General features: G+C 41.6%; 1 protein-coding gene across 1 annotated transcript in view; it reads left to right on the forward strand.

Moving 5' to 3' along the window:
• The first annotated feature begins 3,721 nt into the window (after positions 1–3,721).
• The window catches only part of KLHL12 (kelch like family member 12), a 63,012-nt gene continuing 49,565 nt past the window's right edge, over positions 3,722–17,168 (forward strand). The window contains exon 1 of the mRNA XM_030221320.1: positions 3,722–3,803. The gene's annotated coding sequence lies outside the window, so the exon portion shown is untranslated. The remainder of the gene's footprint in view (positions 3,804–17,168) is intronic.

Genomic DNA, 17,168 nt, shown 5'->3' on the forward strand with positions numbered 1-17,168 from the left:
GGCCTCTTTTACTAGTAAATAATAAAAGAAGCAACATGAAATCAGAGATCAAGTGTTTATTTCAGTAGGATTTAGCACAGTAGAGCCCTGCATTATTCATATATGAATTTAAATTGCTATTCGGCCAAATAATGTATTTGGGGCCACATCAACTAAAATATGAATATTCAGTACAGCCCTAGTCTGATCAACCTTAACCTCTGCTGAAGATAACTAAAATACTGAGGGGCCCTTTTATAGAGTGGCAGTAAGCCCAACACGGGCTTACCACTCGCTCTTCCGGGACTACCGCTGGCCTAACGCGGAAATGACTTGCGGAGGCTGTAATCGGGCATCGCTGCCTCAATGGGTGGGCGGTAAGAGTTATCTTACCACATGGCCCTGTGTGTCTGGGAGCTTTTTACCCACTGCGGTAAAACGGCCCCTGCTACTAGCACAAGGCCCTTTTCCCCACAGCTTGTTAAAAGGACTCCTGAGTTTTCTACTGAGCACAGCAAGATATTCCAGTGTTCTCATTGAGAAAGATCAGTTTCTCTACCTCCCTCTGCTGGCAGGAAAGGATAACGCTCGTTAAGGATAATACAGCCCAGACATTAAGAAAAATGCTAGTATGAAGGAAGTACAGGGTGGGAAGTTGGACCTGGGGCCAGAGGGAAGCAGAGGAAGAGAGAGGGTGAGATATTGGACCTCAGGGAGGGAGAAGGGAAATGCAAGACACACTCTATGGCATTGATCCTTAAAAGCTCTAGCGCAGCGATTTTCAAACTTACTCTCGCAGCACACTGACAAGGTGCTAAAATTGTCATGGCACACTATTAGTTTTTTAAGGATATATTTTATCATTTAAAGAAACAGTATTATGTTTAAAGTTCAATAACTAAAATATTAATCATTGTGCTATTTTTAAAAACTGTAGAGACTATATGGTTTGGGGTTTTTTTTTTAAATATTTTTTAAGAAGTTTACAAATTAATTCAAGAATACATTCTTGATACAGAATAGATAACTATTACTATTAAAAAAAAAAAGCAACATTTAAAGAAATATATACATTTTTAAAGATCTTTAGTCCACAAATAGGGGAGGCATCACAATATTGATGGATATTTAAAGAATCATTCTTCATTAAAAAAAAAAATGAAGCTAGAAAGGAGATTCCAGGATCAATTAATTATTAAATTACAGAGTTGATGTAATTACTACTCTTGGTTGTGTTGAAGGAGTCACTGCTATCTTAGAATCCAAAAAAAATACTTAATTGTTTAGGATCAAAAAATACATATTTGACTGAATTCAGTTTCAATACACATGGAGGAGTGGCCTAGTGGTTAGGGTGGTGGACTTTGGTCCTGAGGAACTGAGTTCAATTCCCACTTCAGGCACAGGCAGCTCCTTGTGACTCTGGGCAAGTCACTTAACCCTCCATTGCTGCATTGAGCCTGCCATGAGTGGGAAAGCACAGGGTACAAATGTAACAAAAATAAAATACAGTGGAAATTCAACCAGAAAAGACCACCCAATTGTATTACTCTTAGGCATAGTTTAAGAAACTCTTGACGCCTCTTTTGGGTTGCTTTAGAAACATCTGGAAACATTCTAACTTTACAATTCAGAAAGAGTTGATCTCTATGAAAAAAAATTGTTTCAGTACCCAATCTCTATCCAGTTGTAATACAAATGTCACTATATCTGTGTTACTTCTAATATCTGTATTAAATTTAAATTCAGAGTCTCAAAGGGTACTTCAGTCCCTTCTACTACTTGATCCGTTTCCTTTTTTGTGTAGGTTAACAAGTAATACATTTTTGAAATCAGAGAATAAACTTGTTCTGGTATCTTCAAGATTTCAGAAAGGTATTTTTTTTTTTAGTTATAAGAGGAGCAATTGAAACCTGTTCTCTGCAGCCTATCTGTGAGATGGAAAAATGCTCTCTGAAGCTGCTGCTATAAGCTGTTAGTTTTCTCTCCCTGAAAGAGATACAAGCCACACCCACGAAGGTGTTACTATAATATGACCGATATTGAAATGAAAGAACTGCTGTTAAACATATATACTTCAGAAGAGATATCATCTAAATCTGTTAAATCAAATGGACAAAGAATAAAAGCTTGTTTGCTTTTTATCAGCTTTACCCTTAAAGAACAGGGCATGATCCTCAGCCAAAGGGGAAGAGTTATCAGTAGATAATAACTTTTAAGTTGGCTAAGTTATTCAATATGATAAACAATTTTTAACCTCAAAACCTTCCTGCCTAATCAAAGATGTAAAGTAGGATAACTTAGCCTGCTAATTAACCTTAGATTTATAATTGTTTACTACTGCCTTCCATTGCAATCTGTTTTCTTCTGTCTGAACCTTTGTTCATTTTCTTTTGTTTCCTACAAAATCTTTTGCCTCACTTTAAGTCACTTTTCTTAACCAGTGGTGCTATTTCATCTAAGATTTGTCTTCTGTTGTTCCAGTTTAGTAATAGCAAATCAACTTGTTCTAAAGTATCATCTAACCTACTCCAGAAAGTATTATCAATTTTACCTCTTGTAGTCTAATGTATCAGTTGCTATATTGAAAAATTTCTCTTAATTTTCTCCCATTGACTTATAAAATATAGTCAATAATGATCAGACCAAATGACTGAGTCCCAATGTTTTTCTGACACTAAAAAAATTATCGAATGTTAGTTTTATATGCAAAGAGATCGGACTGATGACCCTTTGAACGTGTGATAGTCGATTATCATATTTAATGAGCTCAGAAAATTCTCATGAGCAATTTTCCATTTTCCTGGTGGACACTAAAATAGGATAGGGTAGCTCAGTGAATATTCTAAAGAGTCATCCTGAATAGTACAAGATAGCTTCATCTGAACATTGAGGAATTACTATAAATGAATGCTATGCCCCCTCCCTGTAAGCTTCTATAATGACTACTAGGCCTGGTCTTTCTTCCACTGTCCAGGCTTTAATTGTACTTGCTTTGTTTACTACAGATCTGGCATTCCTCTTCCTGCATTATCTTGTAACTATAATCTGAGCAGGAACAATAACTATCACCAACTGGTCCTGACAATGTCTTTGCCTTTATACATTCATTTTACTATTACTATGTTATTTCTTTCTTTACTACTAGCTCTTTATGCTCATTGTCAGTGGGTTCCACTCATTTAGATTGCTACACTCATTATACTGTACATGGATAAAATGGCGTGATAGACTGATACTCTATTGTAAAGAATGGAAACACGTTAAAAAAATAAAGTGATACTTTTTTAATTAAACTAATAATCCATATAAGCAGTAACTTTGTCACCATTCATGCATATAAGGTAGACGCTTTATTTAGTTGGCTTATTTTATATTCAAAGCAGCTTTAATTTCATGCTCTTATCTATAACCTATGCTAGCCCCCAGCCTGCCCATAACTACCGCCTCCATGCATACGTTTTGTGCATAAAATTAGTTGAAGAACGATTGAGAATTAAAAATGAATGAAAAAAAAAATAGAAGAAGAAAATGCACTCTAATGCTGCTGCCCCCCTGCAGCCACCTGCAGAACCGATCAGCCACAGCAGAGAACAAGTGCGGCTGCGCACAGTGCGCTAAATGATTGAAGGGAGGAGGAGGAGGAGGCGGTACCTACTTCCATCAGTTCGCCGGCGTCTGGCTCTCCTCTGACGCAACTTCCTGTTTCTCCGGCGAGGCGCGGGACGCCTCAGAAGAGTCAGAGGAAGAGAGAAGTTGTGTCATAGGGGACGGACGGAACAGCAGAAAAGGAAAGCTGTGGGATTGTTGGTGGGCGTCCTCAGGTATGAGCTTAACCTGGGGGCGCTGGATCGCGAATAAGGAGACTGAGGGAGGGAGGGGAGACCAGTCGCCAAATGCATGTGAGGATGGGGTGCTCGGTGCGTGAGAGTGTGAGGGCAGCCGATTGCGCGTGACTCCATATCTTTGGGTCAGGTTCTCCCCCCCCCCCCCCCGGCTGCTCAGTAGGCTTTTGTGAAGGCCTTGACGTTTAAATGTTTCCATCCTGAGCTGGTAAATAAAGTTATTTTTCTCTTTTGTTATAGTTTATTTTGATGCCATTAGTTTGGTGGGTTTGCCATTTTTAAGATGCTATCTTCTTAGCTTCTATTTTTTGATTCACATCTTGTCCCTATTCTTGCAATACAGTAAGCTCTTTTGCAACAGTAGTATTGTTATGTGAAGAACTTGATTTTGTGTATTTGGGTGGAGAAATCATATATTGATCTTGAATCCTGATATAGTTTATTCTCTAGCCTCTTGTGTCTGCTGGTGCTTTGATAAGTAGTTCTTACAAGCTGAAACTTTACAGGTTAAATTCATATGTATCACTGTTTTTGGTTAGTGCAGTGGGCTGAGAACCTGGGGAACAGGGTTTGATTCCCACTGCAGCAAATTGTGATTCTGGCCAAGTCACTTAACCCTCCATTGCCCCGGTACAAAATAAGTGCCTGTATATAATATGTAAACCGCTTTGTAACCACATAAAGGTGGTGTATGGAATCCCATCCCCTTTCCCTTTTGTCAGAGATGATACAAAAATGTGCCAGTAGGAATATATTTGGAAACCTCAAGCTTTAATCAAAACACTTTTAGGAGCCAAAGAAGATGTTGTTCTCATTCTCTTGTAGAAGATGTCTGTAGGGCAAACTGTGCATGCTGCAGGATCTTGCTTAGGCTGATTTATGATTGTCAATGGAAATTAGAATTGGGTGGATATAAGAAGAGCAACAATTTCAAGAATGGAAAGCTTAAAAAAGATGATTTGAGAGGTGGTGAATTTATTTTTTTTATTATTATTAGTGTGAATACCTTTCTATTGGGCCAGGATAATTAAATGATATTGTATTACATTAAGGTGACCTTTTACTAAGGTGTGCTGATGGATTTAGTGCATGGAGTGGAGGAGTAGCCTAATGGTTAGTGCAGTGGATTTGAATCTTGGGCAACTGAGTTCAATTCCCACTGCAGCTCCTTGTGACCCTGAATAAGTCACTTAACCCTCCATTGCTCCAGATACAAAAACACTTAGATTGTGAGTCCACTAGGGACAGAGAAAGTACCCACATATAATTTGTACAGAACTGCATAAATCTAGTAGCGCTATTGAAATGATTAGTAGTAGTATTTGTGCTAAATGTCGCATAGCCCGTTATATTCCTATAGGTTGCATGACACTTAATGCACAGTAATTTGTTAGTGCACCTTAGTAAAAGAACCTCCAAGACATTTAGGTCCTTTCTTCAGATGCCTTTATGTTAAGCCATTTTTTTTGTTGTTGTGGGGTTTTTTTTTATGTCTTGCTACTTTGCTTTTCACTATATTTCTAGGAATTAAGTATTGTGTGGCTAAAGGTGTGGGAGCAAGTGAAATCTGTTCAGATTATGGATGCTATACATCCAACACCACTTACAATCATACAAAAATCAAGACCATATGCATAAAATCTGTTTTAGAACAAAGATGTTGAGGAAAGACTCATAAACGGGACCTAATTTTTTTGGCCCTGCATAGAATCTGGGCAGATGTCCACTCAGGGTTAGGAACTTTAAGCTTATGTTAAGTCAGATTGATGATTAAAATAATCTAAAATTTGTCTTTATTAAAAGGCTACAAGCTTGTAGACCCTTCTATTGGCTGATGAACATTGGCTTCCGATTCACTATAGACTTAAAATTTTAAATGCTTTTCTTCCCCTATAGAGTGCTTTACATGGATGCACCAAAATACTTAGCAGACCTGCTCATAGCACACATTCTTTTGCAGCCACTCCATTGTAGACAAAGAGGCTCATTTTCAAAGCACTTAGCCTCCCAAAGTTCCATAGAAACCTATGGAACTTAGCCTCCCAAAGTGCTTTGAAAATATGCCTCAAAGTAATCTTCAGCTAGTCACTTCACCTGCCAGACTGCATCTGAAGGCCACTAGCCCACACATCCTTTAGCAATCTTGTCCCATCTCTGTGGAACTTGTTTTTGTTTATTTTATACATGCCTTTCCTATCTGAGCAGTCAGAAGGTTGGGATATGCCAACATTGCATTTTTTACTATGTTTGTTTCTCAGAACATTCTTGACAGCTGTAGCTTTTCTGTCATAGTATGTTGTACTCTGTTACGTCTGTCTCTGTTTTCAGTCTTCTTAACCTGCCTTCCTTCCCCTTTCCCACTGGAACATCAACAGAACTTTCCCCCCCCTCCCCGGATCCCCCACCCCGGGCCAACCTGCCTGGTTCCTGGTGGTCAGTAGAGATGGTCAGGATCAATGCCCACTCACTCCTACCCACTGTGAGTTCATGGCACCCATTTTTTTTGTGGTTGCATTTCTACCCCGCGCTTTCCCACTCATGGCAGGCTCAATGCGGCTTACATAGGGCAATGGAGGGTTAAGTGACTTGCCCAGAGTCACAAGGAGCTGCCTGTGCCTGAAGTGGGAATCGAACTCAGTTCGATCACCACCCTAACCACCAAAGTCCACCACCCTAACCACTAGGCCACTCCTCCAGCTTCAATAGGCAGGAGCAAATAGACATCAATCCTTCCTATTCTCTGCTAGATCACCAGGGACTGGGCAGGTAGACCTAGGGTGAGTCTGTTGATGTTCAGCAGAGAGTGGGGGATGGGAAGGGTGGGCCTTTTGATATTCTGGGGATGATCAGAAGGGTGGTAGGGGGATCAGGACCTGGCCAGGTACCCTTATGCGGGTCCTGGCTTAATATTGGCTGGAACCTTCATAAGACCCACCGCCTAGCACATGCGAAATTTGCCCCAGACATTCAGTACTGGTACCCAGATATAGCCCAGCATTGAATATCCAGAGCTAATTCTGCCTGCAGCGGTCAGCTTTAAAAAAAACACTGAATGCCATGAGCTGAATATTGACAGAAAAATAACTGAATTTAGATTGGTCTGTGAAGGAGCTGAAGGCAGAATTTCTGATGTTATAAAGTGTTATATTCGGGGCATACTTGAATAACAATACATTAATCCAAACAGTACACTTAAAATCCATGGAAAAATGAACAAAGGTTTTAGTTATTAATGAAGATATTTGCCCAAGGTGGTATACAGCAGGTGTGTAACTTGAATGAATGAACTAATGAAATTGTTGTTTTTTAAACTATGGCAGTTAAGATCAGTCTGCTGTTTATATTCAAATCTGTTTATTACCAGACATGAATTACTTATGTTCTATTTTCAACAAATATTAACCATCAGCAATCTACTACATTCCTTTGAAGGGGTGAATTTCATTTAATTTATTAGTATTTATATTCCACTCTTTTCCAGAGCAGAGTACAAAACAACACACATAATAGCAAAAAACATATGTATACAACAAACAAAACAAACTATAAATACATACAGCACGCAAATGACTATTCACAAATTATGTCCATTGAACTTTTTTTTTTAGGGGGGGGGGGGTTGCTGGGTTCTTCAAGCCTGGATTGGCCACTGTCGGAGACAGGATGCTGGGCTTGATGAACCCTTGGTCTTTTCCCAGTATGGCGGTGCTTATGTACTTATGTCCATTGGCACCTGAATTCAAATTAAATGTGGAGATTGCTTCAGTAAGTGCTGATTCAATAATCTCTAAAACATGACCAAATATTTCTGTTTCCTAATGACAACAGGCAGTTTATTCTACTCGACAGGACCAACAACAAAGTAAACTGTCCTCCTGATGGATTCCAAATGAACAAGTCGAAAGTCAGGAACCTCTAGTAAATGCAAGTTGTCAGAGTGTAGAGCTCGCTTTGGGTAATACCAATGTAGACAGGCTGAGATGATCCTTGATAAACGCTTTAATGCACCATAACCGACATAATCCGGTCAGGTACAGAGAGCCACTGTAGCTTTTTAAAAAAAGGAGAGATGAGGGGCGTGTCAAGATGGCGGCCGGAGCGTTTGTGGATCGCTCACGGTAGTTTTGCTGGGAGCCTAATCTTTGTGTTTTTCCTTTCAACTGAAATGCCTCACACCAAAAGGAAGGGGCTAGTTAAGGTAGTTAAGGGCCTGACGCCAGCGGCCCGAACTTCCTCCCCGTCCCAACAAACACTGGACCGATTCGCGATGCCTATCCAAGGAAATAGGGCGAGTGAAGCTGAATTGGGAGCTATTGGAGGAGCCATATCTCCCTCAGCACTGGAAATATCTCTTTCGCCGCCAGATAATCGACCTCCGCCGCCAGCGATTTCGGGGCGGAGGGAGGAGGATGAAGCCACTACGGAAGGTGTGTTGGACCAAACCTCAGATGGCGCTAACTCCCCCCCAAACGCTGAGGATATTTCTTTGGAGGGGAACCCTCCGGCGGAGATAAATCTGCAGATGATATGGAAGATACTACAGGGCTTGAGCCAGACGGTAACAAAATCTGCTCGAGAGACTTCTCTGTTAGTAAGTAAAATTGACTCTTTGACTAATTCCCTTGAAAAAACTAAGCAGAAATCGGTCTTACAAAGTGAAGCACTTCAGCAGGAAGTTAAATCTTAATCTGTGACTGAATCTTTAGTAACAGATAAAATAGTAATCCACAAGAAAATTGAACAGTTTGAGAACTTTAATAGAAGATTGAATCTCAGAATATTGAATTTCCCCTGGATTAAAGAACTGAGCCCTATTGAAATGTTCAAGAAATATTTAAAAGAAATCTTGTTACATCCAGATTCAGCTATTCCTCCTTTAAATAGAATATATTACCTTCCAATTCCTTTGCAAGCTGAATCGGGAGACAAGGGTAAGACAACTGAAATGGGGAATATAACTTTGGACCCTCAAGCACAATTAGATATTTCAGTAATATTAGACTCATCTTTATCTGAAATTGAACAGCGCAGAACTCTTTTGATATCTTTTGTTTTTGAACAGGATTTGAATGCTGTGCTGAAGTTATATTTCAAAAATGCTTTAAAAACCTTTTGTGGCCAAAGATTGTGGATATACCCGAATGTTTGTAAGACAACTCAGGACAGGAGAAAGATATTTCTTTCATATAGAGAAGAGACCCGAGCTTTGGAGGCAACATATTTACTTGCTTACCCATGTAAATGTCTGGTTAAATATATGGGAGTAAAATATATATTTTTTGAACCGGAACATCTTAAAGCATTCTTAGCGATGAAAAAATTAGCCATTACACCTGCAGAATAATTGATGTTACCAGATTATCAATAGTAGTAAGGGTAAGATAGGCCAGGCCATAAACGATTATTTTCTTTTTCTTCTTTGAGATCTCCTATAATCTAATTCACGTTTCCCCTGGAAGTTATAGTTGTGGTCTAATTAATTGTATAACCTATTCTTACTTGGTGAATTTGTGTACTTGCAAGTTATTAATAATATAATTGTTTAGATTATTGATCAAGGTATACAATGTATTTCTATTTACATGTTTTACGTGTAAAAAAATTTTGAAATCCAATAAATAAAAAAAAAATAAAAAAAGAGAGACGTTCATATTTAGACAAGCCATACATCAAATGAACTGTAGAATTCATCACCACTTGCAAAGAATAGTTTACCCTGTATTCAATCATGTGGAAAAGGTGAGCCAATCAAAATTGTGTATCTGGATTTTCAAATGACATTTGACAAAGTACCTCATGAAAGACTCCTGAGGACACTGGAAAGTCATGGAATAGGAGTTAATTTCATATTGTGGATTAAAAAGTGATTAAAATATGGAAAACAGTAGGATTAAGAGGTCAGTATTGTCAATGGAGAAGGGTTGATAATGGGGTTCTGCAGAGGTCTGTGCTGGGACTGCTGCTTTTTAACATATTTATAAATGATCTAGTGATGGGAATAACTAGTGAGGTAATTAAATTTGCTGATGACACAAAGTTGTTAAATTGCAAGAGGACCTTACGAGACTTGGAGACCGGGCATACAAATGACAGAGGATGTTTAATGTGAGCAACTGCAGTGATTCAGAGGAACTCAAACTATAGCTACATGATGCAAGTTTCCACATTAGGAACCACCACCCAGGAAGAGGATCTAGGTTTCATTGTTGATGATGCGTTGAAACCCTTTGCTCAGTTTGCGGTGGCATCTAAGAAAGCAAATAAAATGTTAGGTATTATTAGGAAAGGAATGGAAAACAAAAATGAGACTATTATAATGCCTTTTTCTTTAGCATCCCTCTGGACTGGCCCAGAAATGACTGATGGGTTGTGCACGCCTTCCAGCAGGTGGAGATCAAGAAGTCTGATTCTGACGTCAGCCTCAGTTTGAATCAGTATTCTCAGTCTCCAGCAGGTGGTTGGTGTGGTGAGCCCTTCAGTCTCAAGAAAAAAGAAGCAGAAACAAAAAGCAAAATGAAAGTACTGAGACTGAAGGGCTCACCACACCAACCACCTGCTGGAGACCTTCGTGCAGGCAAAAAGAAAAAAAAAAGGTTCGGGCTATACTGTCTGTGCTCCATCAGGCTTAGCTTGCTGGCAGAGGCTGAGGCCCATTCTCTACTGTTAGGGGTGCTACACTCGGGTGGCCGAGTCCCTCCCCCCCTTCCACCCCCTATAGTCCTTCTTTGGACTTTGTGCCTCATCCCTTCGAGGGAAAGGTGTTTGAGTGCTGAGGGGAGACAGCCACTTCTTTCTTTTTCCTCAGACAAAAAAAAATAGCCAAACAGGGTCTCTGCCTTGATTTGTCCAGTGCATTCGATATGATAAGTCATAAAAGTTTATTAAGTATTCTGGATTACTTCAGAATTGGAAGCAACGTTCTTAATTGGTTTAGAGGTTTTTTAACTACAAGATCTTACCAAGTAAAATTCAACTCTAATACATCAGCTCCATGGATACCAGAATGCGGAGTTCCCCAGGGATCCCCACTCTCCCCAACCCTCTTCAACCTAATGATGACGCCCCTAGCCAAGATATTATCCAGTCAAGGCCTTAATCCGTACATATATGCAGATGATGTAATGATCTACATCCCGTTTAAACATAGGTTTTTTTTTAGAAATTATGGATGTTATCAACCACAGCTTCCAAATTATGCATTCATGGGCGAATGCTTTTCAATTAAAACTTAACGCTGAAAAAACACAGTATCTTATACTTGCATCACAATATAACACAAACAAATTCACCTCCATAACCACTCCAAACTTTTCCCTACCTGCCTCAGATACTTTGAAGATTCTTGGAGTAATCATTGATCGTAATCTCACACTTGAATGCCATGTTAAGAATACAACTAGGAAGATGTTTCAGTCAATGTGGAAACTAAGAAGACTAAAACCTTTCTTCCCAAGAAGCATTTTTCAGAGCCTGGTACAATCAGTGGTGTTGAGTCATCTAGATTATTGCAATGCGCTGTATGCTGGATGTAAAGAGCATATCATCAAACTTCAGACAGCCCAAAACACCGCAGCTAGACTCATTTTTGGAAAGTCAAAATACGAAAGTGCAAGACCCCTAAGAGAGAAACTCCACTAGCTCCCAGTTAGGGAACGTTCTGTGTTCAAAGTTTGCACTCTGGTTCATAAAGTCATTCATGGAAATGCTCCGGCATACATGTCAGACCTTATTGATTTACCACTCAAGAACACTAAAAGATCAGCACGCACATTCTTGGGACTTCACTTCCCTAGCTGTAAAGGTCTAAAATACAAACTAGTACATGCGCCCTGCTTTTCTTACATTGGCACACAGCTATGGAATGCATTACCACTTGATCTGAAAAATATTCATGACCTTATCAACTTTAGAAAATCATTGAAGACTTTCCTTTTTAACAAGACTTACCATAATAATTAATAATAGGAACTCCAACACATCACTACTCACTTGATAATCTGTCTGTTTTCTGATTTATTGAATTGATTATATCCATTATGTTACACTTGTTATTTATGTAACCAATTGTTTATTTACTCTTGATTGGTGCTTGTTAGCCACATTGAGTCTGCAAATAGGTGAGAAAATGTGGGATACAAATGCAACAAATAAATAAATTTTGCTGGTTCTGCTTTCTTACCGGCTTGGAGCGGCTGTCTCTCCGCTGTGTCTTTGTGTGCTCTGTTCCATTCGGGGGCCATGAGTGAAAAGTTGAAGCACCGTGTGGTTTGTCAGCACCACGGGGTGTTGTCAGCTGGCATTTGCAAATATTGCACGGCATCTGTGTCTGCGGGGCCTCCCAAACAGTTTCAGCATGCTTCAGCAGTGCTAGTGGAGCTGCTGCCCAGGGTAGAGAGTTGGGTGTCAGCAGACCGGTGGTTCCCGTTGTGGCAGAAACCGCCACCATTTTGGATTTGCATGCTGCAGTCAGAGCAGCCTCTGTGGCTCATACCACTTGCTTCCTCTCCTTCTGCGGCAATTCCGGGGATAGTTCCAGATGGAGGTTTCCCCCCAGAATTTGTATTGGCCACATTTAAGGCCTTTCTTTTGAAGCAGTCAGCTCCCTTCTCAGACATCACTCTGGGATCTTCCAGGGGGGCCTCAATCTACCTTACCTAAGCACACTAGGCTTCTTTGGGTTATCAAGGTAGAAGATGAAGCTCCTGGTGATCACAGAGATGTTTGCCATTTCTCCATGGTGAGGAGGATGGTCCCTTGGAAGACAGAAATCTCAAAGATTTGCCTTAGCTTTCTTCTCCTCAAGGAGATGTTCTGCTGGGAGAAGACCCCTCGGTGGCCCGGGTTTTCCACAAGGAGGACCTGCAGGAGCTTATCTCTTTAGTCTCCTCCACTCTTAATTTTGAAGAAGAGCCAGTGGCTGAGGTGCAGCACACAGTGGATCCTTTAGTGAAAGGGCTGTTAAGTCAAGTAAGACCTTTCCCATGCATCAGGACATCAGAGAAATAGTTCAGACTCAATGGGAGGTTCCAGATGCTCCCTTTCGCTTCCCCAGGTCAATGGTTCAACTTTACCCTTTTCCTGACCAGGATAAGAACTTATTGAAGCCGCCTGTAGTGGACGCCGTGGATTTGGCAGTCATCAAAAAGACTATAGTTCCAGTAGATGGAGATATGGCATTAAGAACCCTGTGGATCATAGGATGGAGTCTTTGTTAATGCACTGTTTTGAATTTTCCGCTTTTGCAGTTCAGGCTGCTATTTGTGGAGGTTTGGTGGCCAGGGAATGTTTTCGTTGGTCAGAGCACGTTCTTGACAGATTTTCTGATGACTTGTCCATAATTGATACAGAGCTCACTCTCAGACTGAAATGGGATCCACCTTTTTTGGCGGATACGCTGTATGATTTACTTCATGCTTCAGCTAAATCTATGGCTCTCAGTGTAGCTGCCTGGTGTTCTCTGTGACTTTGTGTTTGGTCGGCAGATGAGGCTTCTGAGTCTTAAGCTCAATAAGTTCCCATTTAGGGGGACCTGGTTGGTGAGGAGTTGGGCAAGTTGGTTAAGAGTTTGGAGGAGTCCAAAGTGCCTTGGCTTCCAGAGGACCACCCTCATTCAGGGGGATGTGGCTTTCTGGTGCATGAATTTCAGCGTTTTTGGGCTGGACGTTTTGCTGGTACTTGGAGATCTCGTTTTCTCAGTGTGGAGCCCGTCGTAAAGGCCTAGAAAATAGTCAGGTGTCTCCAACCCAGGGTCGCCTGTCTCAATGAAGGTGTCGGGGCCCATCCTCTAGTCCCTATAGGGGCTCGTTTGAGAGAGTTTTATTGGAGGTGGGCCCAGATACCTCAGATCAGTGAGTCCTTGACATTTTTAGCAACAGGTACACCTTAGAGTTTGCTTGTCCCCTTCCAGATGCCTTTCTAGAGTTTCCCTGTTGTTCCTGCATGAAAGCAGTGGCAATCAGGGATATCCTCGCAAGGCTTGTGAGTCTCAGAGTGATTTCCCCTGTTCCCAGGGAGGAAGTAGGCTCAGGGCGTTATTCCATCTATTTCGTGCCCAAGAAAAATGGAGCCTTTCGACCCATTGTAGATCTCAAAAGTGTAAATTGAGTTTTCAAGGTCTCCTCTTTTCGTGTGGAGACTCTTCGATCGGTTATTTTTGAAGTGCAGTTGGGAGAATTTCTCACAGCGTTGGACTTGACCAAATCTTATATTCACATTCTAATTCTTCAACAGCATCAGAGATTCCTTTGGTTTGCAGTGTTGGGGCACCATTATCAACTCTGTGCCATGCCGTTTGGGCTGGCAATGGCTCCTTGGACCTTTATCAAGGTAATGGTGGCGGTCGTGGCGGCTCTCTGCAAGCAGGGTGTCCTTGTTCATCCCTATTTGGTCGATTGGCTGATCAGAGCAAAGTCATATCAGGAAGGTCATTCAGTTTCTGGAATCTCTTGGTTGGGTGGTGAATCCTCTCAAAAGTCGATTCACCCCCTTCTCAGTCTCTGGACTACTTCAGGGTCTCGTTCAACACCCTTTAAGGTCACGTGTTGCTTCCTTTGCCCAGATTCACAAGCTGCAGGATCAGATTCGGCTTCTTCACCATCCGGAGCCTATAGAAGTGATGCCATGGGCCAAGGCTTATATGCGTCCGCTGCAACGCTCTCTGCTCTCCCGCTGCAGCCCTTACGTTCTTTAAAGGACAGGTTGCCCCTCCGAGCACAGGCACGATTGAGTCTCAATTGGTGGTTTCTTATTCCCAATCTCTCCAAGGGAGTCCCGTTGGATTCCCCTCAGTGAATGATTGTCACAACAGTCTCATGGGCTGGGGCACCCATTGTCTGGGGCAGGTGGCACAGGACCTATGGTCCCTGGAGGAAACATGCTATCCCATCAATCTGTTGGAGACCAGGGCGATATGGTTGGCCCTCCTAGCCTTTCACATCCTAATTGAGGGCAACACAGTCAGAATTCTCTCCGACAATGTGACAGCAGTGGCGTACGTCAGTCATCAAGGTGGCACAATAAGTTACCAGCTGGCAAAGGAAACTACACTCCGCATGAGTTGAGTAGAGGGTCATCTCTTAGATCTGTCCACAGCTCATGTGGCCGGGCCGCTAAATGTGCAGGCCAACTTTCTCAGTCAGACTCAGGAGAGTGGGCCCTGAGTCCGGGGGCCTACAGTTACATAGTGCGGCGTTGGGGTGTCCCAATGATGGATCTCATGGCGACGCGAAGGCGGTGCACTTCTTCAGTCGAAGGAAAGATTGTCAGTCAGAGGGCATCAAGGCTTTGATTCAGCCGTGGCCGGAGACCTTTCTCTATGTGTTTCCTCCTTGGTCTCTACTGAGCTGTATCATTCAGTGAATCACAGGCACCAATTCCCCTCAAACTTCTGGGGCAGGGTCCACTTTTTATGCCGACTTGGTTTCGTCTTATAGCTTTGCTCCTGAAAGGGCTTATTTGCGAAAGAGAGGGTATTCTGCAAGGTCATAGTTAGTATGCTAAAATCTTGCCGTCCTTCAGTGTCTCTTGCTTATGTTCGCGTTTGGCATGTTTTTGAGGCTTGGTGTGCGGATCGTGATATTCAGACTGTTCATGCTTTCGTTGCTCAAATTGTGGATTTTTTGCAAGACAGTTTTGATAAAGGTTTGGCTCTGACTTCTCTGAAGGGGGTCAGATTGCAGCCTTTGCTTGTTTTCAGGGTTGCGTTAAAGGCAGGTCCTTGGTGACCATTTCCGATATTGTCAGGTTTCTCAGGGACATTAGTCATTTGCGATTGCCGAGACGTGCTCATTTTCTATCTTGGGATCTGAATCTGGTTCTCTCTGCTTTGGTTCATCCTCCATTTGAGCCTCTAGTGACCTCTTCTCTCAAGGATTTGACTCTAAAAACAGTGTTCTTGTTTGAGATGTCTTCGACCCGGCAGGTGTCAGAATTGCAGGCTCTTTTCGTGTAGGCCCCCCTTCTTGGATTTTTCCAAAGAGAGGATAGTTTTGCAGCCTGTTCATTCCTTTCATGTGAACCAGACAGTAGTGTTACCCGTCTTGGGTTCAGACTCAGAGGAACTGCATTGGACAGAAGACCTGCGGCGGTCAGACTATCTCTTTGTTCTCATGGGAGGTTGTCGGAAAGGTCTGGCAGCTTCTAAAGCTACTATTGCGCGATAGCTTAAGGAAACGATTGCTTCGGCCTACCTTCTTTCCGGCAGAGTAGTCACACAGGGAGTTCAACTCATAGTAAATTTAAAACCGGAGAAAACGTTTTTCACTCAATGTTTAATTAAACTCTTGCATTCATTGTCGGAGAAAAGTCCATCAGCTATTATTAAGATGGACTTGGGAAAAGCCACTGCTTATTTCTAAGATACAACAAAAACTGGACAAAGTTCATGTATTGCAATAGGACCATAAACGGCTAGGGAGGTTATCTCATAACGTCAGAAGTATCCGTGTGTGCCAACTGTTGTTCTGGCTCACCGGTCTGTATGTATTTGTAATCATTGAACACCTCCAGCCAACCAATGGTACCCGCTAGTACTCATATGTGAAAAAAATTGCCTATATATTGTTCATTAATTTCAGGAAAAAGGCACAACAATGTCCGTGGGTACCATTGTTCAAAAATTCAAAAATTAAACATTATTGCAATTGATAAGCAAGTAATGCACAAAATCAACTTAAGTAAATGAGCAAGTAATGCACAAAATCAACTTAGCTTGTAAGCTCCCAGCGCTGTCTAATAACTTCAACGGCTGGAGCTCATCGGGTTTCAGTTTAGGTTAGTGAAACCTCTTTAGGCAACTCCGGTAATCTGATAAGCCCGACAGGACCCTGTTTCGCGGTCTCTTGCTTTGTCAAGGGCATATAGGTCTAGAGAACGGAGAACAAATAGTTAGTATTAAAAATAACATGAATAACGCTTACTTGTTAAGTAAACCCAGCGTTAGGACTCACAGCAGCCTGAGTTGTTGTCGGTAAATCGCCAATCCAAGATGGCGACCGCGTTGTAATTATAAGCTTATTAAGCTCCGCCTCTTAAGGTCACGTCATAATCAGCTGTTCGTAACAGTCAGTAAATTAAAAGAAACAGTTCCAATGGAGAAAGGTGTTCAAGCCCTGAGGCGCCACTGTATTCAGGCGAAAAATCCATTGGGTTTCTTTTTGTAACAAGAGTCTATTAATGTTACCTCCACGGGCATTAGGCACAATACAATCAATCACCATGCATCGTAGGGATTCAATCGTATGTTGGTTTGCAACACAATGTTGGACAAGCGGAGCTCCAATCATACGGGCAGAAATTCTGGATCTGTGTTCAACCATTGGAACTGTTTCTTTTAATTTACTGACT

Source organism: Microcaecilia unicolor, chromosome 12, assembly GCF_901765095.1.
Source record: "Microcaecilia unicolor chromosome 12, aMicUni1.1, whole genome shotgun sequence".
Lineage (NCBI taxonomy): Eukaryota > Metazoa > Chordata > Amphibia > Gymnophiona > Siphonopidae > Microcaecilia > Microcaecilia unicolor.